This window comes from Haemaphysalis longicornis, unplaced genomic scaffold, assembly GCF_048455015.1.
Source record: "Haemaphysalis longicornis isolate Haplotype H1 unplaced genomic scaffold, Haemaphysalis longicornis Haplotype H1 scaffold_9, whole genome shotgun sequence".
NCBI classification, from domain to species: domain Eukaryota; kingdom Metazoa; phylum Arthropoda; class Arachnida; order Ixodida; family Ixodidae; genus Haemaphysalis; species Haemaphysalis longicornis.
Genome location: NW_027526460.1, coordinates 15,555,971 through 15,582,967, shown reverse-complemented (window position 1 = coordinate 15,582,967; position 26,997 = coordinate 15,555,971). Strand labels below are relative to the sequence as shown.

The 26,997-nt window shown below is 46.3% G+C and overlaps 1 long non-coding RNA gene across 9 annotated transcripts in view; it reads right to left on the bottom strand.

Annotated features, from left to right (window-relative positions):
* LOC144153074 (uncharacterized) overlaps nucleotides 1–26,997 on the bottom strand; it is a 621,787-nt gene that overhangs the window by 456,780 nt on the left and 138,010 nt on the right. For 2 of the 9 annotated variants that reach the window (XR_013319305.1, XR_013319303.1), the window contains exon 2: nucleotides 16,559–16,651. The exons of 6 other annotated variants lie outside the window; for them this stretch is intronic. This is a non-coding gene — a long non-coding RNA (uncharacterized LOC144153074). Of the gene's footprint in view, nucleotides 1–16,553; nucleotides 16,652–26,997 lie in introns of all 9 variants that reach the window. One more of the 9 variants, XR_013319301.1, reaches the window with a different exon arrangement.

The window sequence follows — 26,997 nt, the reverse complement described above, 5'->3', positions numbered from 1 at the left end:
CGTGAGGCCTTGGTGCTGGTACACAGATGGATACAGGTAAAAAAAAGTAAAACAAAAATTGAAAGGAAAGAACACTTTGACAGCGTATAAAATAAGAGTAGAAAAAATAACTTTTAGAATGTATATTACAAAGTATACCGTACAAATCACTACAAAACGTAGATAGCGTATACACTACATGCAATGAACACAAACAAAACTGACAGGATACAACAGAATTGGTAATTACATCGTACCGATGAAACAGAACATCTGCACACTACAGATAATCGTGTAACCTTATAACAGCAATCCATAAAATGGAAAACAACAAAAGAGTCATATAAACAGCATACTCTCTATACAGTAAGGCAAGCAGGTAAGAGAAGTTACTATAACTAGAACAAGATCCATTCAGTATGACTGAGCAAAGAAATATTCCATATAGTTCCATGTAAGAGAATAAGAGGGAGTATATTAGCGAATGAGAATTCTGGAAGTGTCTGAACTGAACTGATTGAGGGAGCTTGTCACAAACTCGAGCGTACGACGTCTAAAAGTACCTTATAAATTTTTCATTTTATTGTACAGCGCCTAATTCTTCTTGCAGTCGTCCGATTCATTCCATTCGGTTCTATTCGCGCCGAGACAACGCTGGAACTTTCTCGAACGAAGAGACGGTAACATGATCACCCGCCGGCTCGCCGGCAAGAAAACAACAAAAATAAAACTTCCGCCGCTCCAGTTTCGTCGAAGCTTCCAGTACTTTCGAGGAGGTGCGCGTGGCCTTGCCAGCTCTAAAGAGCGTCGAAGATTCTAGAAGGGAGAAGAGTGAAGTTATTCGCTGACGGCGGCGGGCGCGTGGTGTGTTGTGCTCTCCCTCTCCGCGCCGGCGCGCCGGCGCGCCTATAAAAAGAGAAGCCGCACCTAAAACCACCAGCTACGTTTGGACGTCGTGATTGACAACGGCACCTGCCAGTTTGTTCATCACACCATCGGCGACCCGCGCCCTGGAGGACTCCAACGTGCTCCCGGGCCTCGAATCACCGTGATCGTCTCGGACGGCCTGGCCTACAGCGAAGCCACGCTTCCCAGGTAGCCGACTCGCCTCCGACAGCGGTGCATCGTCCGGCCCGGTCGGTGAATATGCTGGGACTCTGTCTCTCATATGCATCGAACCGTTCGTTTCTTTTTAGTTAACTGCTCCGATTCGTAATCTTCATTTGTTAACGCTCCTGTTTGTATCATTTTGTCTAATTGGACTGTTTCTTGTATTTGAATTCCATCTAAGTTGCCTGTAATTATCGATCCGTTACCTCGTGCTTGTGTTTGTAACTTGCCTGTCTAAATATAAGTCTTTGTGTTGTTTTTCGTTCAAGGCTCTTGCTCATTCTTGCCGCTCTAGTCGGCGAAAGCCGCACATCAGACGGCCACCCCCTTTGTCACCTGTGCCCTGTAGATTCGGTGGGGTTTGTTGGCTCTCTTGAGTCGACTCCCCATATCTTCTGACAGTGCACCCTAAATCTAAGGAAACGGGTGACAATTTCTGGCGTCCGCGACAGGACGTCTGATGTGAGCGGTAGGGAGGAGAAAGAGCCTGGAACTTTTTTGGCATAGGTTGCTACTATCTTTATAAGTGGGTGCTCTCGTTAACATTCTCTGTGTAGACATACCTAGCTAGAGGCTAGAGTATTGTGGCTAGATTGCGATACATATGCAATCATGGATTCAGAGAAAATTGTAGCATTGGGCTGCAAGCTGGGCCTCTCAGGGGCCGAACTGCGGAAGTGGGTAGCTGAGAAAGAAAAAGAAGAAAACGAGAAAGTTAAGAGAGCAAGACAGGCAGCACGAACAGAAGCTGAGAGGAAAAGAGAGAAAGAATTGCGGAGACAACTTCGGTTGGAGCGAGAGGAGAAAGCAAGCAAAGAGGAGCTAACAGGAGCAAATTTTGAAGCTCAACGTTTGAAGCTCGACTGCTCATCAGCAGATCGGAGCATGAGGGGAGAGAATAGACGCCTGTGTCTCAGTACAAACCTTGAAAAGGTTAAGGTAAATTTCGGAAACGCGGTAGCGGACCGAAGTAGGACCAGCCAAAAACCCCCGCTGAAATGTTACTCTTGTAACAAGTTTGGGCACATTGCCAAGTACTGCTGGAGCAACTTTAAGAGAAATAATGTTTCCAGGTGTTTTAAGTGCGGGCGGGCTGGACACAAGGCTGCGACATGCAGGAGCAGCAACGATGAAAGGCGCCAGGATTTGCGCAAATGCGCACCTCTCAGGGCACCCAAGCAATACGATGTTACTGATAGCTCTGAGGAGCGAAAAAGGGGCACGAAAATTCACGTCTTGGGTGCCATTACGGCAGTCGGGTCGAAGAGAGTGCCGTTGGCTAAGGGAAAATTGTCAGGCAAACCCATTAGTGTTTTGCGCTCCACCGGCACCAGCACAGTTATTGTGCGAACGGACTTAGTCCGAGAACAGGAATTCACTGGGGAAATAAACCCAGTGTACTTTATGGATGGCTCAATGCGAGAGTTGCCGGTAGCTCAGATCGAGGTGGAGACTCCCTACTACAAGGGAAGCGTAACCGCCCTTTGCATGGAGAGGTCTTTGTATGACCTCATCCTCGGCAACATCGACGGAGTCAGAGATGCCGACGACCCGATAACTTTAACTGCCCCAGAAGAACCGCCACCCGTGGAGGTGAAAGAGCCACTTATCGAGGAGCCACACCCCGATGAGTCGGCTGGAGAGGCAGCTGTGGCTGCGGCCTCTCAAGATATGAATGGGAGCACAGAGATTGTGCGAAATGAGTTCGATCGGAAAGATGAACTCAATGATGAAAATTCGCGAGATGAGAATAGTAGCCAAAGTACTAACCGTGAGAAGGCAAAAGAATGCCAGGATAGCTCCGGAGGTGAAGAGGCGGAAGTATCCGCAATCAACAAGGAGGAAATACCTCCAGATATGTGCGAAAGCGCACCACTTCAGACCTGGAAGGACGATGATCCTACAGGTGATGCGGAGCTTGAGGATGGAGATAACATCCCGGTTGTGGATGCCATCACGCCGTCGGGGCCGAACCATCTAGATGAATGGGTACCCAATATTTCGGGGAGTGCCCCCGAGGAAACCGTTGTCTTTCCGAAAGACACGGGTAATTGCACGCTCATTGTGCAAGAAGACCCAGATCGAGACTGCGAACTCGCTGGGCAGACTAGCGCCGCGTGCGTAACTGACAGCTCGAGGAGCAAAGAGAATGACCCTAAGGTCAAGTTTGAAACCCCCGTGCGAAGCGGAGCCGCACTCCGCGGAGGGAACTCGCCGTACATAAGCGTCGGCGAGGATCCTGCGACTTCAGCGGTGGGAGAGAAACCACCCGCTGTTTCGAAAGAAGAACCCCAATTCGATGCCTCGGAGAGAGGCGAAGCCGTGCTCGTCGTAACGCGAGCACCCGCAAAAGCGAAGCTGGCACATTTCCGGCGCCCAAAGTCTGCGGCCCCTGCGATGGAGCCGCACAGAAGGAAAATAAGTGCCGAAGGTCGTGCAAAGAACAAACGTTTGAAAACCGGCCTTCAGAAACTCGGCAAACAGCCGGGCTGCCGAAACAAAGAGTGCAGGTTTGGGCGCAAGCTTAGGAGCAAACGTGTGCGCCGGCATTGCAGACAGCGGACAGGTGTAAAGAAGCACCGGTCAGTTACTGCAGGAGGAAAGGCGAGGGAAAACCAAGTCACTAGGCGCTCCGATGTTCGCCAGACGAAGGCCCAGACACCGAAGCTTTTTCGCGGGCCCGGTATCACGGCGGACACGAAAGAGTTTGTCGCTCCGTGCAGCATTTGGAAAGGATCTTCTCCGAAGAGAAGAATTCCGCAGGCGCAGTTGCGGAAGCGCCCGATAGACGCGGGCTAAGCATGAAGAATGCAAATTTAGGTATGCACGTGGGATATGAGTGGAATAGTGTAAGACAGAGTTGTATTTTCACGTCGAGTACTGTATACTTGAACGTTGTATTCATTGTTTCTCTGTCCTACTGTACGCGAAGCTTGTACTTATTTTGTCACTCTGGCTGTACAGTGCATATTCACGTACTAGTTGCATTCTGCGTAAATTTTACTTTCGCTGTTATACAGTACATTTGCCGTGTATTGTTGACGTTATTAGTTGTGGCATTCGTGAACTTTGCGGTTGCATGTTATTGTTTGTGAACAACATATTAGTTATGTTTCTTAGGAGTTTCATTGTACCAGTGCATTGTATGCTGTGTACTGACGTACACTCACTGTATTTGAGACTACGAGACTTTCGCACTGGAGTGCACGCTGTATTTTCATGAGTTCCCCACTTGTAATGACTACTGGTCAGACATTTATTATGGGCACTGGCTTAATTCGAATGCTAGCACTTTATTGTTCTTAAACTTATGAGTTGACCCTAGGATGTGTATTTCTTGAGAAATATGTGCCAAACCGCTGTTCTGTACGCGAATTCGGTACCTGTCATTATTCTTATGAAGAACATTGGGCTGTACTTGATTTTGTGTTAGTAGGCACAGCCTCTTTTGTTCACTAACTGTGAACGACGCGTACGCACGACTTTGTGAGTTTTGGGAATATTATTGCATAATATTCTGAAACTGGGGGGCTGTGTCACAAACTCGAGCGTACGACGTCTAAAAGTACCTTATAAATTTTTCATTTTATTGTACAGCGCCTAATTCTTCTTGCAGTCGTCCGATTCATTCCATTCGGTTCTATTCGCGCCGAGACAACGCTGGAACTTTCTCGAACGAAGAGACGGTAACATGATCACCCGCCGGCTCGCCGGCAAGAAAACAACAAAAATAAAACTTCCGCCGCTCCAGTTTCGTCGAAGCTTCCAGTACTTTCGAGGAGGTGCGCGTGGCCTTGCCAGCTCTAAAGAGCGTCGAAGATTCTAGAAGGGAGAAGAGTGAAGTTATTCGCTGACGGCGGCGGGCGCGTGGTGTGTTGTGCTCTCCCTCTCCGCGCCGGCGCGCCGGCGCGCCTATAAAAAGAGAAGCCGCACCTAAAACCACCAGCTACGTTTGGACGTCGTGATTGACAACGGCACCTGCCAGTTTGTTCATCACACCATCGGCGACCCGCGCCCTGGAGGACTCCAACGTGCTCCCGGGCCTCGAATCACCGTGATCGTCTCGGACGGCCTGGCCTACAGCGAAGCCACGCTTCCCAGGTAGCCGACTCGCCTCCGACAGCGGTGCATCGTCCGGCCCGGTCGGTGAATATGCTGGGACTCTGTCTCTCATATGCATCGAACCGTTCGTTTCTTTTTAGTTAACTGCTCCGATTCGTAATCTTCATTTGTTAACGCTCCTGTTTGTATCATTTCGTCTAATTGGACTGTTTCTTGTATTTGAATTCCATCTAAGTTGCCTGTAATTATCGATCCGTTACCTCGTGCTTGTGTTTGTAACTTGCCTGTCTAAATATAAGTCTTTGTGTTGTTTTTCGTTCAAGGCTCTTGCTCATTCTTGCCGCTCTAGTCGGCGAAAGCCGCACATCAGACGGCCACCCCCTTTGTCACCTGTGCCCTGTAGATTCGGTGGGGTTTGTTGGCTCTCTTGAGTCGACTCCCCATATCTTCTGACAGTGCACCCTAAATCTAAGGAAACGGGTGACAGAGCTGTTAAAAATACTTACGTCTGCAGAGTAGAAGTTACACGTGCTCTGCAGCCTGAACAGCGGGCAATGTCGGTTACAGGAGCTGAGAGTACAAAAAGGATGACATTTTCTTGTGGTTTTAATAGGCACTCTTAGCTGGAGCTGCGAAGGCAGTTGCGCACTGCTAATTTGTCCATGTATGAGCTTAAAAAGAAATAAGAGGTCAGCTGTATCGCGCCTAGCCTTTAGCTCAGGCAGCACTTGCAAGTACCGTGGTCCAGAGTCAAGACGGTGATACTCGTGAGGGAAGCGATGTCTAAGTATGGACAGCACCTTATTCTGCACTTTATCAATGGCCCTGCTGTTAGATTTGCATGTACCATTCCAGACAACCGAGGCATAATCCAGCACGGGACGACAGACAGTGGAGTACAGTTTCAGGAAGGACTTTGCACTACGGAATTCTTTGCGGCGGAGAGCTCGCTGTTTGATGAATCGAACGTGCGGTGTAAAAGTCAGCTGGTTATCAAAGAGCACGCCAAGATCAGTTGTCGTCGAGATTCGAGGCAAAGTAACATCGTGAACTGAGTAGTGATAAAGCAGGCAGTCTGTTTTACGTGTGTATGACAACACTTTGGTTTTCGCGGCGTTCACTATCAGTTCGTTCTCTTTACACCAGAGTGTAAATGCATCCACGTCTCTTTGCAAATGCCCGCAGTCGCTAAGAGACGAAACTTCCCTAAAAATCATGATGTCATCAGCATAAAGTAAAAAAGAAGAATGCCTTATAGCAGCTGAAACATCATTGACAAATAAAGAAAACAAAAGAGGGCCTAGAACAGACCCCTGTGGCACACCACTTGAAACGCAGTAACGATAGGATTGCTGGCCGTTAACATTTACGTAGCAGGTCCGCCCACGCAAGTAACTAATTAGGAGGTCAAGAATCGAATTATCTATGTTCAGGAGTGACAGTTTAGAAATTAACAATGGGTGACTGACCACATCAAAAGCCTTGCTCAGGTCAAAGTACACAGTATCAAGCTGGCTCCTATGATGAACCGCTTCGGACGCTCGCTGCATGAAAGAAACGAGGTTAGTGGTTGTGGAACGTCCGGACATAAACCCGTGCTGTTCGGAAACTAGTATGCCCTTAACACTGGAAGTTAAAACATCGTGCAACACAGTCTCAAAAAGCTTAGACGCCGCACAGAGTAGCGAAATAGGCCGATAGTTTCTAGCACTATCTTTAGCACCAGTTTTGAAGAAAGGGACCAAGCGTGCTAACTTCCAGGCTGCTGGAAAAGTAGCAGATTGAATTGAATTATTAAATATAGCGGTTAGTATGGGAATCAGAAGCTCCCCATAGGTTTTTAATATTGAGGGAGGAATGCCGTCAGGGCCACAGGAAAATGACGGTTTGAGGCGCTTCAGGGCTTTCCGAACGTCACCCTCAGTTATTCTGGGAACGCAGAAATTAGACGATGCAGAGGAATAGTTGGACAAAATGTTAACTTCACCCTTTGGAAATACTGAGCTGAAATGATCCGCAAAGGCATCATCAACGTCTCCAATCGGGTTTCCATTGTCGTCTAGTAGGTTAACAATTTCGGCAACCTTGCCAGCAGATCTAGAGCGAACATACTGCCAGAAACTTTTCTGGTCGCGTGTAGCGCTGATTTCTACATTGGCTATGTAGTCTGACCGATCGCGATCATACAGCTCTTTACACAGGGCTCTGAAATACTTAAATTCTTTTTTCCAAGCTTCGGATTGTAGCCCGCAAATTTTCTTGTGAGCACGGGCTTTACATTTTAAAGCCTTTCGCAGTTCCGCAGAAAACCACTTCGGAAATTTAGATTTCTTTCCGGACGTTCTTGGTATAAACATTTGCATTCCTTGCTGAATAATTGTAGAAAGTTTCTCGACTTGGTCATCAACAGAGGGAAGTTTGACGAGGAGAGACGAGTCAGTGTTACATAAGTAGTTATAAAAAGCAACGTAATCTCCAGCAGCATAATTGTACGTCGGATGTGCAGAATGGCCGGAGCATCTCGATTGCCCCGACACATACGGCAGTGAGATATGAAGGACAGGATGAAATTTGTCGGGACGGACCATCAAGGTATCCGACAGAGAAATGGTAAGGTCCGCCTGGTTGGAAAAGCAAAGGTCTAAAACATTACCACAAATGTTTTTACACCTATTACTTTGTTCCAGACCAGTGAAAGAAAAAAGTCTAACAGACAGTAGCCCTTCTGGGAAATGTAATGATGATCGTGTCTGACAGTGCGATCATCCAGTCTACACCGGGAACGTTGAAATCCCCGCATATAAGAAATTTAGTGTCTGGGTAGGCATTCCTCTATTGATGTGACACAGCGCTGAAATTCGGCGTAGTTTATGGATGGAGGTATATAAAAGGTGGAAATTAGGATACTATTTGTCTACCGCCGAGAACCTCCACCCACACTGATTCTGCAGCAGTTTCGAGGTGTGACCGACGACGGCAGTTCAACGACTTGTCCACCGCAATGAGCACGCCACCACCGCAATTTTTAGAAGTGGGGCCAGTACGGTCACTTCGGAAAACAACTTAATTATCGGTAAAATAATCGCTAGACGGAATTTCGGAGGATAGCCAAGTTTCGGTAAGGACGATTACATTATGTGAGGACGAAGCTATAGAGAAAAAGAACTCAGCAGATTTGGTCCGCAAATAACGGACATTTTGGTAACAAACACTGATCATGCGGGCGAGGAAAGTTCAGACAGGTGCAGCATGGACTCACGTAGTACGCCCCGGAAGGGCTTAAAAAGGCACTCATTTGGCCACAGAGCTGGATCCTGCAGTAATTCATAGCACACGTTGCTTACGGCAACATAGAAGGAGGCATAGGTGTTGTACCTAGTTTTTATCCGCTTGCAAGCAAGAGGAGCAGCATCTCTGGCAGTCAGGTACGAGCACATAATAATAATAACAATAATAATCAATCATGTACATTTATTGTGCCCAGGAATAGCCGTGAGGCCTTGGTGCTGGTACACAGATGGATACAGGTGAAAAAAAGGAAAACAAAAAGTGAAAGAAAAGAACACATTGAAAGCGTATCAAAAAAAAAGAGCAGAAAAAAAATAACTTTTAGAATGTATATTACAAAGTATACCGTAGCAACAACTACAAAACGTAGATAGCGTATACACTACATGCAATGAACACAAACAAAAAAGAAAGGATAATACAGAATCGGTAATTACAAATAATAATAATAATAATAATGATAATAATAATAATAATGACTTTATTTCCACTTAGCAAGCAGAGTACACCAGGAGAAAAAGCTTGACTAGCTCCCGGGCGCTTGATGGTTTGACCGCAGCATCGGCAAAGGAAAAGGAATTGGCTACATCACTACTTACAGACGAAGGAGACCCTTAGTTGCACATGATAGCAATTCAAAATGAAATACAGTAATAAGCAAAGAGTAGTACAGCATGTACAATACATCACTCAGCTGGTTGAGATATTACTCATGAACACATTGAAATGACAACAGTTCAAATTAGCAGAACACAAAAAAAACTCGGTCATCAGAAGATACACAAAGCACACAGAGAACAAGCCATTACAGTGCAACAAAATAAGGTGGCATAGTAACGAAACAAAGAGTGTGAATAAAGTTGGGTCGCTATGTTTATCATTAGGTGTCAAATAAAATAAGTAGTTGCATTCTACTAAATGTTGAGATATTTAAGCTTTTATCAGATATGTAGCTCAGGACGCTGGGAACGTCATGTCTCAATATTTGTAGCCCGTAGTTTGTACGTGGTGTAGGAATGAGGCCATTTTGGACGTAGCGCAGCCATAAACATTTATAAACAACAAGAAATGGCAAAAAAGAGCAAAAAAGAGCAATGATTAGCTATGCACTTGGTTTCTTTGTAAACAGAACCTTATTTTGTAACCTTATTTTGTAGGATTGTTTCAGAAAGCATTTATTGCTGTTCTAATACTTGTGCCCCTCCATATTCGTTCCAACAGAATTTTAAAATTAGCGCCTGACACGTGCCTTGAACTAAAGCTAAAATTATATGAATGTGGTCGTTATTATCCCGCTTCTCTGCTTCTCACGCTTTCATTTTCTTTTTAAATCTAAATGTAGGACCAGTGCTATGACGATGTAATGGTGAATACTTTTTAAAGGGCCAGAGTGCTTACCCGCTAATACCCCCCCCCCCCTTTCCCAGCTCATTTCCGTCAACAACGGACTCGCCAACACCCCCCTTCCCCCTCCTTTCCGAATTTAGCTTCACAAGACAGAATAATCCATCTTGCAGATACTCCAGACCATCTTTCTCCACGGCGCCCGCCTTCATGTGGTCTAGCCTACTCTGTATTCCCCAGCTGCAAACGCTGCCCATCTCCATGCACCTTATTCCACATGGTATGGGAGTGACACCTCACCCCCCCCCCCTTCCCAACTAAACCCCTGAGCCGTGAGAGTGCCAGCTGGCCGGCGGTGACCTGCCTGCCCAGCTCGAGTTCATATCCCGGGTCCAACTAACCGCACGTGCCCGGGGCCTCGTGGACTAAGAAGGCACTCATCAAAAAGGGAACGGTTCAACCATGTTTTTTCGGCTCAAATGGGACGTCTCTACCACGCCACCCAGGAATTGCGCAACTGCTGGGCGTCAGATAATTTGTTGTTTGTTTGTATCGGATAACCTAGACATCTGTTTCATTCTGCTTGCAACACAATGGAAGGGCAGGAAAGAAGGATTCATAATAAGCTGTGAATGCTGTATTAGCGCGTTGTCTATGCGATTCTCGGTCCCACGAGCAAATCGAAAAAAAAAGAGAAAGAAACAAAATAGAAAAGAAAGGGACCAAAGGAGAATGGAAGGGAGGGGCTCGTTGCACAATAGTCTCAATCGAATACGCTGCGAGAGTAACAAAGGAAACCACTTGATGGAAATAACAGCAGCTACGAGGCAACGCAATGATTCGCGAGCCTGTTCAGAGGGAACAAAGGATAGAGATTATTCCTGCAGAAAGACGGGTTGTATAATCAAAAGGCACAAAGGCACGGGGCAACAGGCCATAAAGCAAGGAAGTTATAAAACCTAAATATACGGGTACGAGGTAAACCTAATTACGTTCGATGCACTGAATATAGCACCCACAGTCACTCCTCCGCATTGCGAAACTCGCCCGTAAGGAAAGCTTACGTTCGAGATTTACCGCTTCACAAATGAATACCGCACGTTGCGCCACATACTACGGGGCGGCACGTTGCTCGCTAGGGTATTGTAATCTGGATCGCCGGGCATTGAGTGAGGTGTTGCTTAAATATGTAAGGTACTCATTCACTATTCGAGCTAACACCTCGCATTTGAAGGACCCGGATAGCCAAAGAGGCTTATGGGAAGGCGTGAAATGTATGTCGCCAGACGTGTCCAAGTGTTACAAGTTTTAATGCGCGCGCATCCCTGCTACGTGCATTGTAGTGTTTAAAGAGACACTAAAATCTAAAAGCAAGTTGGCTTATATCGGTAGGTTAGAGTGCCGTGAATACAAATATCCCACTTAGCGGTATGTAGGAAGATTGGGCCCCTTTTAGGTTCTGTGCGCATGAACACGAAAAATGGCAAAAGCTGAAAACAGTTGTCGATGCCCCACTCTTTTTCCGTACTACAATTTGTGACCTACTCAAATTGCGAACGTATCGTGAAACCGGATTGGTGGACCTTGCCTAAGCGTTTTTCTGAAACAAACACTGTTGGCGGTGGTTGCAAGACTGAGGCGGCCTGTAAATGTAAAACAAATGTACTCGGGAACATTTTGACGTAATGCGTTTTTTTTTTCAAACAAACAATACGTAACTAGACAACATTATAAAATGTGATGCATCATCCCGGCTTTGTTTCCGTTTCGACTTCGCTAAAGCGTTGCGTCTTGCGCACAAGTGCAGTGAAAAGATGCACGCGCGCAGCTGAGCGCGATAGCCCGCCGTGCCTACTCACCACTACCACACTATATAAGCAACAGCCTGTGGTAAAAGCAGATATTATTAGAGCAGTCGACTAGTAAGTAGACGGCCGTGAACTTGTTTTACAAACTCCACGTGCATTTTTAACACCTGCTCCCAGGTGGCAGCACGTCGTAGCTGGCTGGCGTCCCCAAGACCTGCCCATCCAACGCCAGGCCTGGTGGCCGAATTCTCCCGTACGCTGACACACAAAGATGGCGTTAAAGATGCCTTTCTTGGTTTGATGCAATGAAAATGTAACTCAATGAAAACAGGTTTTCGAGAAGATGGCGACGATCGAGTAAAATCCGGTTAGGATCGCTTTGGGCTTTTCCTGCGTGCTTTGAAACGTCACACGAAAAGAAAGGAAAACTGTGGAGAGAAATAACACCTTTAAATATTTTTTTTAGGAAACAATCATCCAGCTCTCAAAACCAACGACGTGCGCCTTTGGCGACGTTTGCAAAACCCAAATGTACTATAACACAACAATCCTACACAACATATCACCAACCATGTACCTGTAAAAGAGCCCATCCCACCTTCTATGCGCTTGCCCTTCAATGGCTAACCTACGGGGAAGGGGGAGGGACGCGTCGTAACCCTCCCCCCCCCCCCCCCCCCCCCTAAAGTCTGTCGACGCAACCCCTCTTCTACCTAACCTGCAAACGAAGTTGACCAAGCGATGTTTACGGGAACTTCGATTATTGGAAATTTTTAGTCAAATCTCGAACACGAATATTGTTTTACCGATATTAAAAAACAAAAAAGACGGGAGCACGTACTTTTAAGAATATGCGTTTTCAAGATGTGCGCACCAACTTCAGTATAACTTGAATTAGTTCAAGAAAAAGAAGGAGAAAATTTCTTAATGACAGAAAAAGTGTCCGTGGTCAGGAAATTCCTGAATGCAGAATCCCTCGGGGGTTCAAGTTAATCCATAGCCCACGTCCCTTACGGGGCGCCTCATAGCTCACGTTCAACTCGAATTACAATTTTTTTAGGGTCACATTACACCACTTACTGAACTTTTGTGCGCAACTGCAGTCACAAGATTTGAATCATTCGTCGGCTTATAAAAAAGTACCCCGAAATGTCCCTTTTAGGCTTGGACTCAGTATTGTCGATCTTGCCACCTGACTTTAAATCAAATCTAATAAGACCATCAAGTCTCCTCTTAACTCTTGGCCGGAATGCTGAATAGAGGGACAGGCGGCACTTTTTCTTTTCTCTTTCTTCTTTTTTTCTTTCTTTTCGGATGGAAGCACCGAGCGTTTAGCGAGAGATGCCCTGCGCCTCCCATGCCGCTCCGGGGGTTATGATGTTCCTTGCATCGACCTCATGAGTGAGTTGTTGTCCCTGAGAGTCGTCTCTTCACTTTCTTCACTTCTGAGTGACGTGGAAGCTCAGGGCGAACATTTGATCCTCTGCATTCTCGGTCCGTCTAGACGGGTTCTTTGTCCAACTATCACCAGCAACCTGCAGACTCTTCAAGGCCGTCATTAGTTTAGCTAAAAAAATCCGTGCACTGGATGCTGATCTCGATTTTTTTATTGAACAACCTGCCAGGCTATGTGAAAAAATAGTTACTGCGAGGTCGGGAAGGTGAGTAGGTACACCAGAGTTTCCCTGGTTTCGTCTGACTTCTGGCAGGCTGCCCGAGAACGCCTAAAACATCCAGTGGCAAAAAGAGCGGAGAATTCTTCCCACAAAATATTTCGCTGGGAAGTAATAGAGAACTCTTCCGGTCCAAACTGCGGCCAACTGGAATGCACAGGGCATACTTTCTCAAGCTGCACTGTAGCGCGTTACGTGAGGCGCCTCACACCCCGTGACGCTTAAAGTTTGGGGCTTGCACGGTATCAACTGAGAGAACGGTTCCCTGGCATTACCCTAGGCAAACTCTTCGCAGTGATTGGCGATTACTTACTGTGGCGTAATCGCCGGAGGCTCGCTACACGGAATCGCAGGCTACTTATGCCGTCACCTTTGATTTCCTATTTCAGAGACCAGCTTGTGACCTTTTTGGAAGGTGAGTTGGCCCCGTTGGGTGAGGAACATTTTCTGCGACATTGGTCTACCCGGTTTATAGGGGTGTCGAACAAAAGGGTTATTATTAATACCAGTTTTCCAGACCTGTGTCCTTAAGTATATTCTTTGTGATAATTGGATATTTTGTTTTTAGATTTCGTTGGTAATGCACCACAGTATTTGTTCTGGAATTAATACCACCCTTGTACTGTATTGCTGCCTCATTCTTGTAGCGAATGCTTTTTTTACAATTGTTTCCCTAGCATGGTAATATTTCGGTTGTAACCAACTCTGAATTCTTTGTATGTCAATCTTTTGTTTGTAATAAATTTTGAATTATTTGTGAGTTTCAGCAAGAGTCTGTAACTGCTAGCCTTCGGGCTCTGCTAGTTTTGAAACAAAAGGCGCGGGACTTGTTAGATTGTCTCTGGCTCTTACGTCGTATCATTGATACCTGGATTGTTTGATAAAAAATTTATCTCTTCATGCGAGTTATCTTTTCGAATCGTCTGTTCGGGTGCGTGATGCCGTGGGACTGTTTGGGTAAATGACGCCGCGTGGCTGGTGGCTAGATTTGCGTGACCGCGGACATGCTACGACCACAAGCCAGGCTCCTAAAGTGCTCTGCCCTTAAAAGACACCGTGTCAAAAAACATGCGCCTGCTTCTGCTATGCCTATTTTTCCTCTTGGGCCGTGTCTGTTGCAACTTCGCCCACTTGAAGTACGTCGAACAAACTCGCCCTATTAAGCTTTTGCCACCAATTTTCGTTTGTGCTTGTTCAAGTCCTTTTCATTTTCTTCGAAACATGCCAGGAAGGAACACACTACCGTTTTTTGTCGAGTATATTTTCTTTATCCGAAATAAAAGGGCACCACTCAAAACACCTGGTATTGTTTGTTTGGTTTATAATTTTGAGTTTGCTAAAAATTCCTTTGATTATTTTACTGTCTGCAACATTTCTTGAATTACATATTCACTCTATGTTCACTTGTGCTTTATGGTGTAAAGTCAACCTGTAATTATGTTTATGCATGCTCGCTTACGTTGCAGTGTGTCAATATATTGTCATAATCTGCATTCTTCCGTTGTTAAATGTGCTTTGTTAAGCTGTCGCTGCTGCCTTTGTGCAATCTTCAGATACGGGGCCTCGACAGGCGTCTAGAACGCCTATTGCCCCGTTCACTTCGACAGGAGATGAAAATTGAAATGTACCGTGTGGTGTACGTGCAATCATGCCCAAATTATACAAATAAATAAACAAACAAACAAACAAACAAACAAACAAACAAACAAACAAACAAACAAACACCTTAACCCTAGGCGGTTTTGCTGATAGCGCACTACGAACTTTAAAACCGGGATTTTTAGATATACCAGCCATACGTGTCCCGCCAGAAGTAATGCTGGAAACCATGACAGTGGGCCGTGTAGCAACACACTTTTGACTGCGCGTGAGAATAAAAGAGGTGTTTAAAAACTTGCCCCGGCTTAAACAACAATAGGGTGCAACCTCCCCTATTTCTTCATGCGGTTTCTGAATCACACGTTAAAAGAGGCGGAGTTTTTTTGGACACGTAACGTAGTACCACTTTTGGACACTACGTGTCACTACCTTTCAGACATCAGAAATTTTAACGCAAATTTTAAATTATTTTCGCCTGTTTATTTAGAAATTATTTGCAGTCATCCCAGTATATAAAACGCTGGCTTTCATTTCAGCTAGACGACATGCATTCCACAAAAATCGGTTGTTTGTCTCCTTAAGTATATTTTTGAAGAGGTGGGGAGCTGAAACCTGAAACAAAAAGTGCCGAATGCCTTCGTCCATAGGCCCCTATTTTGAAATGTCGTTGTCCAGAAGAGATGCGCTTTTAAGCCAAGAAAGCGCCCGCGTTCGTATCCCCAGCCCAAAGCAGACATTTCTGACAAGTAACCATTCGGTGAGTTTATACGACCACTAAAAGAAGAAGAAGACAAAGAGGCTAAGGCAAAAGAAGTACGGCACGCAAAGTGCAGACACTTTTGTTGCTGCTCCGTCTCCAGGAAACTATACGAACGCCTACCGACGCCCCATCTCGCGAATTCTAAACACGTTCTGTCGGAACGCTCTTGGGGTTTCGTTTTTGTCTGTCTACGTGTTTCAACTTACGGGGAAAAAAATGTATGTGGTGCGCAAGTACCAGCGGGTACAAGAAACGGAGGAAATTCCCGATGAGTATGGACTCCCAAAAATTCCTAAGCAATGTCGCGACAATATTCATTCGAATCTGGTATCGTTAAATGCAGTTCATACACCCTGTACGCAAAAAAAGAATGATATCAACGAATAGGGATGATATGTTTTAATGTATTACCTCCAATAGCGAGTAGTGTTGTTTTATGCAAAATAGTAGTACGTGGTAAATTGAATATATTATATACACTGGTAGTTTAAAATTGGTGAAAGCGAGGTTGCCTTGCGTCACCAGGCTCATTTTCGACATAAATAAGTAAACTAAGTCCGCCAGCTCCCCATGTGTTTGTTATTCATGCTTTGTAGAGCATTTTTATCTTTGAAATTTTAGTCCTCCATAAGAGCTTGAAACTTGGATTCTAAAGAGAGCAGGCTCTGCCTCAGTTGCTCCACGTGATGTTTGAGCTACGTAACATTGTGTGCAAACTGCGCGTATTCGCTAGAATACGCTTTAACCGCAACGCACACGCAGAGTGCAATTTTAAATAACCGGCCCGAGTCAGTTTAAAATAAAGCACAGAGCTTCATAAGATCTTAATTCTTGCCTTATCGAAGCGTAAATTACAATAAAAGAATCACTTAATCTACCCTGCTTTGCCATGCGCCGGAAATCTGGCGTGGCGATCTTTTTTCCACTCACCGTACCAGAGCAGCGCCACGTTCACGAGTCCATATATCCTCCCGGCGCCTCATACTTCAGCCCAGGTTGAAAATGTTGACAAAGTAAAGCCCATCTCCCTAAGAACAAAAAGATGTTGAAAATAGCCTTTACTTATACGATGAAAACATAAAGTTCATAGTGAGATAATAGTGCAGCTCAATAGAGTGTTCATCCTTCAATTGGTTAGTGAAGTTACGCGAGATATGATTTATTTATTTATTTATTTATTTATTTATTTATTTATTTATTTATTTATTTATTTATTCGTTGTAATTTCTCACTTTTCCTTGCGTGTTCATGCGCCTTCACACTGTTGCTTGGACCGTATTGCATTTCTATAAACGTATCGTGCTCTTGTGCCTTTTTTCCCTCGAGGTATGTGAAATGACCTGCGCCTTTTCATTCAAGCTTTATATAATCCAGAGTTTTAGCACTTCGTATGCTCCGTCCGTTCCGTGCTTACCGTCAGTACCGGGACTCCGCTGCGCCTGCGCTTGCGGGCACGGCGAGGAGGACATCCCCCCTCGTAACGAATGTTGCGCGGCCATTCTACCGGAACGAATGCGCCCAGTCGGGTCCCGGCAATACGGTACGAACGGAACGGACGGAACAGACGGAGTGCCAAAACTCTCTAATGTGTGCCGCGTCGAACTTATTCTAAGCGCAGAATACTGCGGTTGTAGCTCTGCCACCTCTCCCCCCCCCCCCCCCTCCCCTCCCTTACGTAATGTAGAGCCCCATTGGGCCTTTGGCATATGTATATTAGTAAATAGACAAAACTCCGACCATCACAGTCCTCACAGAAAGAGCAAGCCGCAAAACAATCCGCTCCACCCCCCGAAGAAGAATAAAACAAGGACGAAAGAGGCTCCATTGAGATTTTAAGCGGGTTCGTCCTGTTTCTCTCAACCTGCTTTCCTTCCCTAAACCGCGGAGCGTGAAATGTCAACCAATCAAGCTGAAGCAACATGAATAATGAAGAAACCGTCCAGGAGGGGCGTCGAAAAAGAAAAACTCGAAAAGCAGGCAAGCGTGAAGAAGCCGGGCAACCAGTGTCCTCAAAGCCAGCCTGCGTGCCTCGACTTGTTGCCAAGCGCCCGTTATTCAACTAGCCTGTTACCTTCCCGCGCGTTCCTCGTATTCTACACTTGATCCCTCCCTCTTGTACCGTCCCTCTCTCCCGGCCCCTATTAAACCGTCGAAAAGCCTCCCCACAAGATGCCCGCAGACGGCGGCAAATTGAAAGAGCAAGCCAACGATAAGGTCAGCAAACGCTGCGCGCAAGGACCAAGGGAACAATGTAGTGAAAAGAAGTAAAAACTGGCTGGTCGCTGCTGAGGGCAGATGGCAAGAAGGTATCGAGCTGAGGAGCACGGACACAAGCGAAGCACCCCTGCGAAAACGTCCCATTAAAGATAGACGGGACAAAGGGCAGAGCCACGCTTAATTGAGTCAAACAAAAGCGTTCCTGTAATTTGGTTTGCCGGACTAAGGAACTCAAAGTGCTGTCGAGCGCACGTCCTTTTATACGTGCTTCTTTTGCCCGTTTTTCCACTCCCTTTTTCTTCCTCCTTGGAAAGCGTTTCCCCACGCCTCCTTCGAGCGCCCACCCTTGCATAGTCTCCCACCAGCACCTCCGTGATAACAAAGCCAAAGAGGACTGGCTCTCTCAGCGTCACCCCCGGGAAGCCCATGAATGCGTGCGCATTGTTCCGAGTCCACATTCAGCTGTTCCATTGCGACTTATTAAACGGGTCGTTCACATCATCAGGGTGGCAGCACTGTCATGACCCCGAGCCAGGGCTTCCTCCTCGTATGCTCAGCGTTGCCCCGACACACACTGCACTTTCCCTGTACCGCGTGTTGCTTCCACGCAAGCTGCTGAGCCAACGCCTTATAGGCACAAGGAAAGCCAGCGTAGTACAACCGCGCCCCGCGTTTCATCTTGAGCTGATCTCCAACCACTCTCACTCCTTAGTTGACATCTTCAATCGTCGCCGGGTGCACATAACGGAAACCTCGTCGTTCGCTGCAGCGCGCTGACACCGCTAGTAGGCTTTCTCTTGCCTGGTAGGTGTTGGCCTGGCCCACAGAACAGTAACCTCTGTGGGCGGTCTTTGTCGTCCACGTCCTCGCGATTCCGCTTTGTTTGCTCCGGAGCGTCTTCGGCTCACCCGACTACTTTGGCTTTTTTGTTCACGCGTGATCCAATCTTTCTTTTGCCCCGGGTTGCCTTTTGTGCCAGTCTTGGTTTTTACTTATTTTCCTCCTATTTTTTTTTTCTTTTTTCGCTGTTACGTCTCCCCGCCAACATAGAGGAGCGGGCGTGCGGGCGTCTTGGCCTTCCCCTGGGCGGCCTCGCCGAAATGTCAGGCGTCCTCCGAAAGCTGACAGTACGAATGGAAACAACGGTATCTTGCTCGTCGTGCGCACAGGTCGCACAGAATAAAATAAAAAGGAAGGAGGAAAGTGTATATCCTTGGTTCAGGATTTCTTGAAAGTGGCATATGCAGAAATTTTGATAGCTTTTTCCGCTTCTTCGGGAACGGGGAGAGAGGAAGAGGGGTGGGCTGGCCCGTAGAGAGGGAGATTTCCGTATGATTGTTTGCTTAAGGAAGCTCCTAAGGAATAAATTCGGTTACCCACAACTGTTCGCCTAAGGCCAGCGGTAGAAGTTAAAGCATATAAAGGGAGTAAAATGGAAAGACTAAAACAACAACCATTTTAGAATAAATAGGATACGAGGTAAAGCAAAATAAAACTTTGTATGACGGTAAGGTGGTTGGCTACGAAACTCGTGCGTTTAAACGTGGTATATCGTAACGCTGGCCTTAGTCCCAATTTACAAATCCCTCGGCAAAAACTTATCATTTTTTTTTGTTTCGAAGCATTCCATCAACTTGCAGAGTTGAAGCAACAAAAATATTTTTTTTTCTTTTTTTGCTTGATGGGAAAACGGCACTAAATGCTTCGGCGACCACTAAATGCTTCGGAGAATTTGCTCTCACTTCAATGTGATGACTGCATTGCGATTATCTCTCTCTCTCTCTCTCTCTCTCTCTCTCTCTCTCTCTCTCTCTCTCTCTCTCTCTCTCTCTATCTATCTTCTATGTAGATTACAGCCACCATTTACAGAAGCCAGGAGGGGTAGATAAACGGTTATTTGGTGATTCCGCGAAATATTTAACAATTAGCGGATGGAGCTATTCAAAAAATTGGCTAATCGAGCCGGGTGAACCAAAGTCGCAAACTAGCAGAGCACTGCTATTATCTTAAGCAATCGCTCAGTGAAAACCCGAATCACGATAAAGAAATTTGGAGAAGCATGTATTCAGGGGTTAATGCCAACATTCCCGGTGACTCCTCCGTCACAAAGAAGAAACTGTTGAATGCGCAGGCCTCCTTCCATGAATCGAATCTCTATTGAAGGAAAAGCATGATGAGTTCAAAGCAGCGATAAAAAAAAGAACATACATCTCGCGTGCGCTGCACAAATCGAATCGCCGAGTGCCCTCCAGGCTGTCGATGACGTAGCTTCCAGAATGATCTAAGACCAGAAGATTCAAAACCGCACACAAAAAAATCAATTTTAATCAGCCCCCGTTGAGGTCTTTCATAATAGACGTAAGAAAAGGCACGTGCACGGAAGATTTCTCCAACGCCTCCTTTCGCGTATTAGTGGGAAGCGATGGGATAACCGAGTTTGCGATTGAAATATCCGGCGGCTCTTAGAACAAAGGTGAAGGGCAAAGACGGCAATAATGATAAGGCCCGAGTAGCTACAACAGAAAAAAAAAATGGGAACTCCTTTTTAGCATATTTCAGAATACGCATTTCTAAAACTAATATTCCGCAGACGTGGCCTGAATCGTTCATCATTTTCCCGCAAAATAAAGCGTGTATTTGAAAATACCGAAGAGCATATCGGACCGTCCAACCGACGCGGTAGTCCACGTCGTATAGCGTACGGGGTAATTCAAGCCGGCCCTTTTCGACAGTCTGAGAATATTCTGACGAGGGAACATTCTTCTTTCGGATATTACTCAGAAAAAGTCAAGGTATACTCGCTAGGCTGGTTTATGGTAAACAATGTGTTGCTATTGTGTTATTGTGTAACTATTTTCTGTTCTGTTGATCACACCAGCATATATATAATATAGCGAATCAGAAGAGGAAATGAGGGGCTCGTTTAATTAAGACCGAAATAAGGGTTGGCAGTCAAGAATGCGTCGGAAAGCAAAGGGGAGGATGCGGTAGGTCTTTGAAACCGATAAAGAATTTTGAAAAACAGAAAGAAACTGGAGAAAAAATACCCGCCGGGTGGGATCTGAACCCTCGACCTCCAGAATACGCGTCTGGTGCGATGACCACTACGCTACCGGTGGGGATGTTGCCCCTCCACCTCCTCGTTAAGGCACTTTGTTTCCTGCGTGCAGGAAACAAAAACGAAAGCAAAAACAAAAACGGGGGGCTTGGCTTATTGTCTTGCACTGCCAGTTATACAAAAATAGTACGCTTTTTCACCTAAGAAATGCAAGTTTTCCGAGAGAAAAACGAAGGCGATATCATATTTGTTGTCCTACAGGAAAGAACGAAGTCAAACAGGTCTTTTGAACTAGCAAGGACTGAGGCTTGGGCATGTTGGTTCATGACTAAAAGGAGGGGAACAGCGCAAATTTGACAGACACGAGAAGAAGGAGACGACACGCACTACACATCACAATAGCACTTTTGGACGCTGTAAGGTTTTTCGTCAGTTGCTAGTCAATTTTTACGGCGTAGACTAATGCACGCTGTCAAAACTGTCGATCACAGTTCTGTTGCCAGCGGCAGAACAGACCCCAAATTCCCATTCCACATCAGCCTAATCGTCCCATCAACCTAATCGTAATTTGCTGGCTTGTATGCCCTGCATACACTTATAGTCACATCACTCTGCATCCACGCTGTTGACGGCATAGTACTATATGTATCGTCGATCCTTCAAGTAACATGTTCCGCTGTTTTTTCTCGTTAATTTTTCTCATAAATGTGGCTAAAAAGCCGTACACCGCAATTATCTAGTGAATTTCTTCGTGCTTCTCACTCTCAAGAAGGAGACTTAACATTTTTCCGCCAAATTTTAATCCGATCTCGGTTATCTGTAAGGGTGCTTCGTAGGAAGTCAAGTTTTTCGGCGTACGTTTTTCTGCGTAAGTGAAATTTTACACTTGGTCGATGTTCTTTGAGATACGTAGGTAAATTGCCCTTTTTTTACTTGGGGCTGCAGCCCCAGTGCAACACACAATCTGCTAAATCTTCGCCTGATTTCTCCCTCGGCTCCTTTGCGTAAGTCAAGTGAATTCAAATATCATTGCACCGCTCTGTCTTCTGATATTTCATTGCCTGCAAGTTAAAGTTCTGTCTCATATGCATACTTCAGTTGTTTGGTTTGGTATAACTTCATCTTGATTTAAATATTTTTATCTTGTAAGGTAATAACGATTGCATGGGTATCTCGCGAAATCCAGCCCCTTCTTTTTTTTGTGTACATATCTCCGGCCACTGCCTCCGGTAACTGTAATCTACGTGTGCGCGTGAACGGCGCCGTATTTTCTTTCCGGAACATTCTGACGAAATAAAACACAAAAAATGCAACTTGTCATCACTTTTACCAACTGTGTGGCCGGCAAGAAAGAAATTGAGACAAAAAAGCAGAAACCACCCCAAGTAGCTGCGCGATGTCTGGAAGAAAGTTACAAAGTCTTCGAGTGTTATGACAATTTGGTACATATCATTGTATCAATCATCAATCAGCCAACAACTTCACGAACACTTGTTAGTCATGGCTCTATGACAAATTACTCGTGCGGACCAAATAGTCCCATTACTTAATTATAAAAGAACTAATACCAGATTGCATCGTTCGAAATGAGTCGGAGTGTATGGCTTTTCCGCCAATAGAGGAAATTCTTTGCTGGAATTTTGCCGGGAGCGTATGTTTCATTTTTAAGACCAATTTAGTTGACTCTGTTGGATACTTCAGATACTTTTCCTTAATTTATTGTGGGGTTTAACGCGCCGGCGCAACGCAGGCGATGAAGCGCGCCGTAGTGGAGGGCTCCGGATTAATTTTTACCACCTGGGGATCTTTTAACAGATACTTTTCCTAGTTCAGACTTGTTATAAGCCATGCCTTTCAAGTCTTTTTATTTTTGTGTCCTTCTGCTTGGCCTACTTGTATTGGGGGTTGTATGTAATACACAAAATTCATAACATACTCAGGGCATAGGCGCTATTGGCCGGCCCTGGCACAAGAGAAATGGACTGCCCGTCCCACCACCCCACTACATAACAGATTCAACGTAATCTCTACGATAGGAAGCTACGCCAGTATCGAACATTTTTCTTGCATTAGCGGTGAAAACTATCCGGTCTGTAAGGCGCGCTGCAACGAATACCAATAAATCTAGGCCACGTATATCTAGCTATTTATCCGCAACTAAAACCTAGTACACTTTTCACTGGCGTCACAAAAAGAGCTACCGCACAGAAACAAAACCAACAAGCATCGTTTAGGGTCTAACGTTTTAGTAACCTCTGCCGGCATTCTTTGTTGTTGTTTTTTTATGTTTGCCTCTTTGCTCCCTTTGCAAGCATCTTTTTAGCATATCCCATCCAGCAGATAGAAGGCGCCGAAGACTACGAAGCCAGCAGCTTTGAGAACACCTCAGCCCTGACCCGTGCCACCACAGCCCGTTCCCGCCGGACGCCACAGCGGACCGTAGGTACGGCCAACTTGGCCCGTCCGGGCGCATTATTCATGGTACACGGTTTATCTCCCGGGGCAGCGGCACCGGATGCAGTTCATATATCGTGCGCTGCTTTATGAATATTAACGCGCAATGTCCAAGGCTGCGATCCACCACCCCTGCGTCCCCAAGAGTGCGCGCCGCATACCGGCCTAGAACGGGCCACGAGCGCCGAGGTTGGCCCAACTGTTGTGCGTACTTGCATGCATTAGCAACAAGTTTCAGCACGCCAGCACATGCAAGTTGTCACGCTTCCCGGGCCGCTGGGGGCCATCTGCGCCTATCATCAGGTTTACCCCTGATGCACGCTGTTTATAAGCGCACACCAGCTTCGCTGCTCGAAAATGAACTTGCATTTTCCTGGATCCCGTTTTCGAGGCGCCTCTGTACGTTCATAAAGTTCTACTTTTGACGTCACTACACGAAAAACATCAATGCAGCCATTTCAAGGCGGAGAAACTTGGATGATTTTGTCTTCCACCTCTTGTTCCGGTTTTATTCTTCTAAATGCTTGAAATCGAATATGACTGCATTAGAAAAATGCATATTTAGGTTCTTTTGTTACGAGCTGATACGACGTTTTACGCGGGTTATGAGGGAGAGGTTGTTAGCCAGTCACCGACTTTTGCAATCCGGAGTTGCGCTTTTGAAAATTACGTAAAAGAGGTCGTGCACAAACAATACAAATTTGTTCAATTTGAAAGAACTAGCCTTTGGTAGCTCACTCAGCTATATTTCAGCAAAGAAAGACGTTTACTAACACAAAAAACGCGATTAATATAAAAAAAATCTCCAGAAATTCAGAGAATCCTCCTCTAATGCGTACCATTCTTATGTCGCTTGTCTTGAGTGTGAGTTCTTTGCAGCCACTTTTTTCTCTAAATCCTGTCCAACCAATTATCTCTATTTCCGGTATTATAACGATTGCAGGCGGAAATTTCGCACAATCTGCATTATTTTGGAAATGCAGGGCGTTGTACGGTTCGCCATTTTCCGGAATTTTTTTTATATTTTCCTTATTTTTGTTTTTCATAATTTTGTTTGACTAATTATCTTCATTAGGCTATTACATAGATTACATGTGGAACTTTCGTGAAATCTGCATTATTGTGGAAATGCAGAGTACGGTTCGCGATTTTCGGTAATATTTTTATATTTTTCTTATTGTTTTGGTTCCCCAAAATTTCATTCGACCAATGATCTCCATTAGGCTGTTACATCGATTACAGGTGGAACTTCTGCGAAATGTCCATTATTGTGGAAATGCAGGGCGCTACCACAATGTAAGAAAATGTTCTTACACTGTGGGCGCTACAAGGTCCTTGCTGTGGGGGTACTCGGCAAAGAATGCTACGCATTAAAAACCTTTAAAATTGGCGCTACAGTGTCGTAATGTAGGCAGGGGTGACGTTTAACAGACCAGCACTGACAACGTAGTCACCAGTGTGTTAACTACATGCTAGCATTCAAGTGATACGGTCATACGGAACAACAGGCCTCACCACAACCGCCCAGCCATGTTTTTTTTTTTTTTTTTGCGGTGGCCTAGGTCGGCGGCTGCAAATCGCACAAACAGGAATCTGTGACGTCATAGAAAAACTCCGGAAAGTGGCTGGGAGTCGCCACAGCTTCGTATCACTTATTTATTATATCGATTATTTACTCCGAGTCTGCCAGAAAATTGGTTTTATTGCAGTCTTTTTACATTGTAGTCTGTTTGCCAGTCTTTAAACAGTAGAGGTGGTTAGGCAAACAGAAGTCCACCCAACGTAGACTGAATACTCCGAGCGCAAGTGAGCGCGTGCCTCACGGCGACCATCCGGCGTCGTCCAGGCTTGCGCGTTGGCTTACGCCACATTAGGAGCTCCTGCCTTCGGCGTCGTCGTCATGTAGAGACCGGCGCGAAACGGGTCCGCCGCGCCGAAGACGATGATGACGCATCTGTCAAGCCATCCCTTCACAACCCACACGTGAAGACGGCCACCGGACCAGCTGACGTAGAAGGTGGGGTCTACCGAAACGAGGACTCGCTACAAGAGGATTTGCCTTAAGGTACGTGCACGCTAGCGTCGAACTTGCCGTGCCGCTCTGCCGACGGCCGCCAGCGGCGTCGCGCCGCAGCCTTCACCCCCGGCGAGGCACGCCAAGTTCGACGCTAGCGTGCACGTACCTTTACGAGGCTGTGCCGTCAGAAGTTAACGACCAAAGGTATGACGACGATCGGTTCTTAATGAAACGCTGTACATACATTAATGGTATTTGCTCTACAGTGGCGTCCAAAACGCCGTTCCACTGCTGGGGTTCGGCTGCTCCTTCTCTCCTGTGATCCGCTGTCACTGTGGGGAGAAGCTATAGTTCGACTCCCAGCTGTGCTGTTTCTTCCCCCTTGCGTCACTAGGGAAATCTGAGCCTAATGTTTTAAGGAGCCAAGATTGTATTTTGCCTTCATTTATAAGCTGAACAGACATCATGTCCTGCAGAAGTGGATGGCCGTCCAGCGAAGCTCAGAGGTGCTGAGCTGCTCGTTCCATACACTCCGCCTCTGGTTTCTTCTTCCTGCTGCAACTGCTGCGTCATGCCGGCCAGTGTGGTTAACGCGATCGGCGGCTAGCTGCACACGTGTTCGGGGCACTGGATTGGAATTTTTGTGTTTCAGGGTTTTGTGTAGTCTTCTCCCGGCCGGCCAATGGAGAGGCGTCCCTTTTGACATTGAACAGGGCTTCTGCTTTCTTGCTCTATGGGCCCATTTGAGTAGCACCCCCACCAGAGACGAACTTTGTTGTAAAAATAAAGAAGGTACAACCGCGCGCACGCACACACACACCCACACCAACACCCGGGCACACACCCAGCCACACACACAGACACACACACATACACACACACACACACACACCCGCACAAACACCCACACCCGCGCACACACACCAGCGCACACCCACCCACACCCACACACTCACAAGCGCCCACACACCCGCACCCACACCCACACGCACACACACACACACACACCCGCGCGCACACACACCTACACACACAGACACACACACACACACACACCCGCGCGCACACACACAGGACACCCACACCCACGGCTGCGCACACACCAACCCACCCACACATGCACACCCACACCCACACCCACGCAAACACACACAGGCACGCATGCTCACACACACCCACACCCGCACACACACACACACACACACACACACACACACACACACACACACACACACACACACACACACACACACACACACACACACACACACACACACACACACACACACACACACACGCGCACGCACGCGCGCACGCACGTGAACTTTAAAGCTTGTCCGGTCTTTGCCTTGTCCTGTGTTCTTTATGCGCTATGTATACCGCAATAAACATGGCGTGCGGTTGCTATGTCTACCCAATCCCCTTTTTATTCAACTTAAATCGAGTATTCTCGTGGAAAAGGATTTTTGTGCGCAACAATCACGTACAAAACACGCAACTGAGCTCACTCGTGCAAAGGCGGCGACTGAGAGCGCGGAGCGGGGGTTTCGGAGGTGCGTTGAGCGGTGACGCAAGCATGACGTCAGTGGCTCCGCACACGGGGCCATGAAGTTACTAGATGGGGGAAA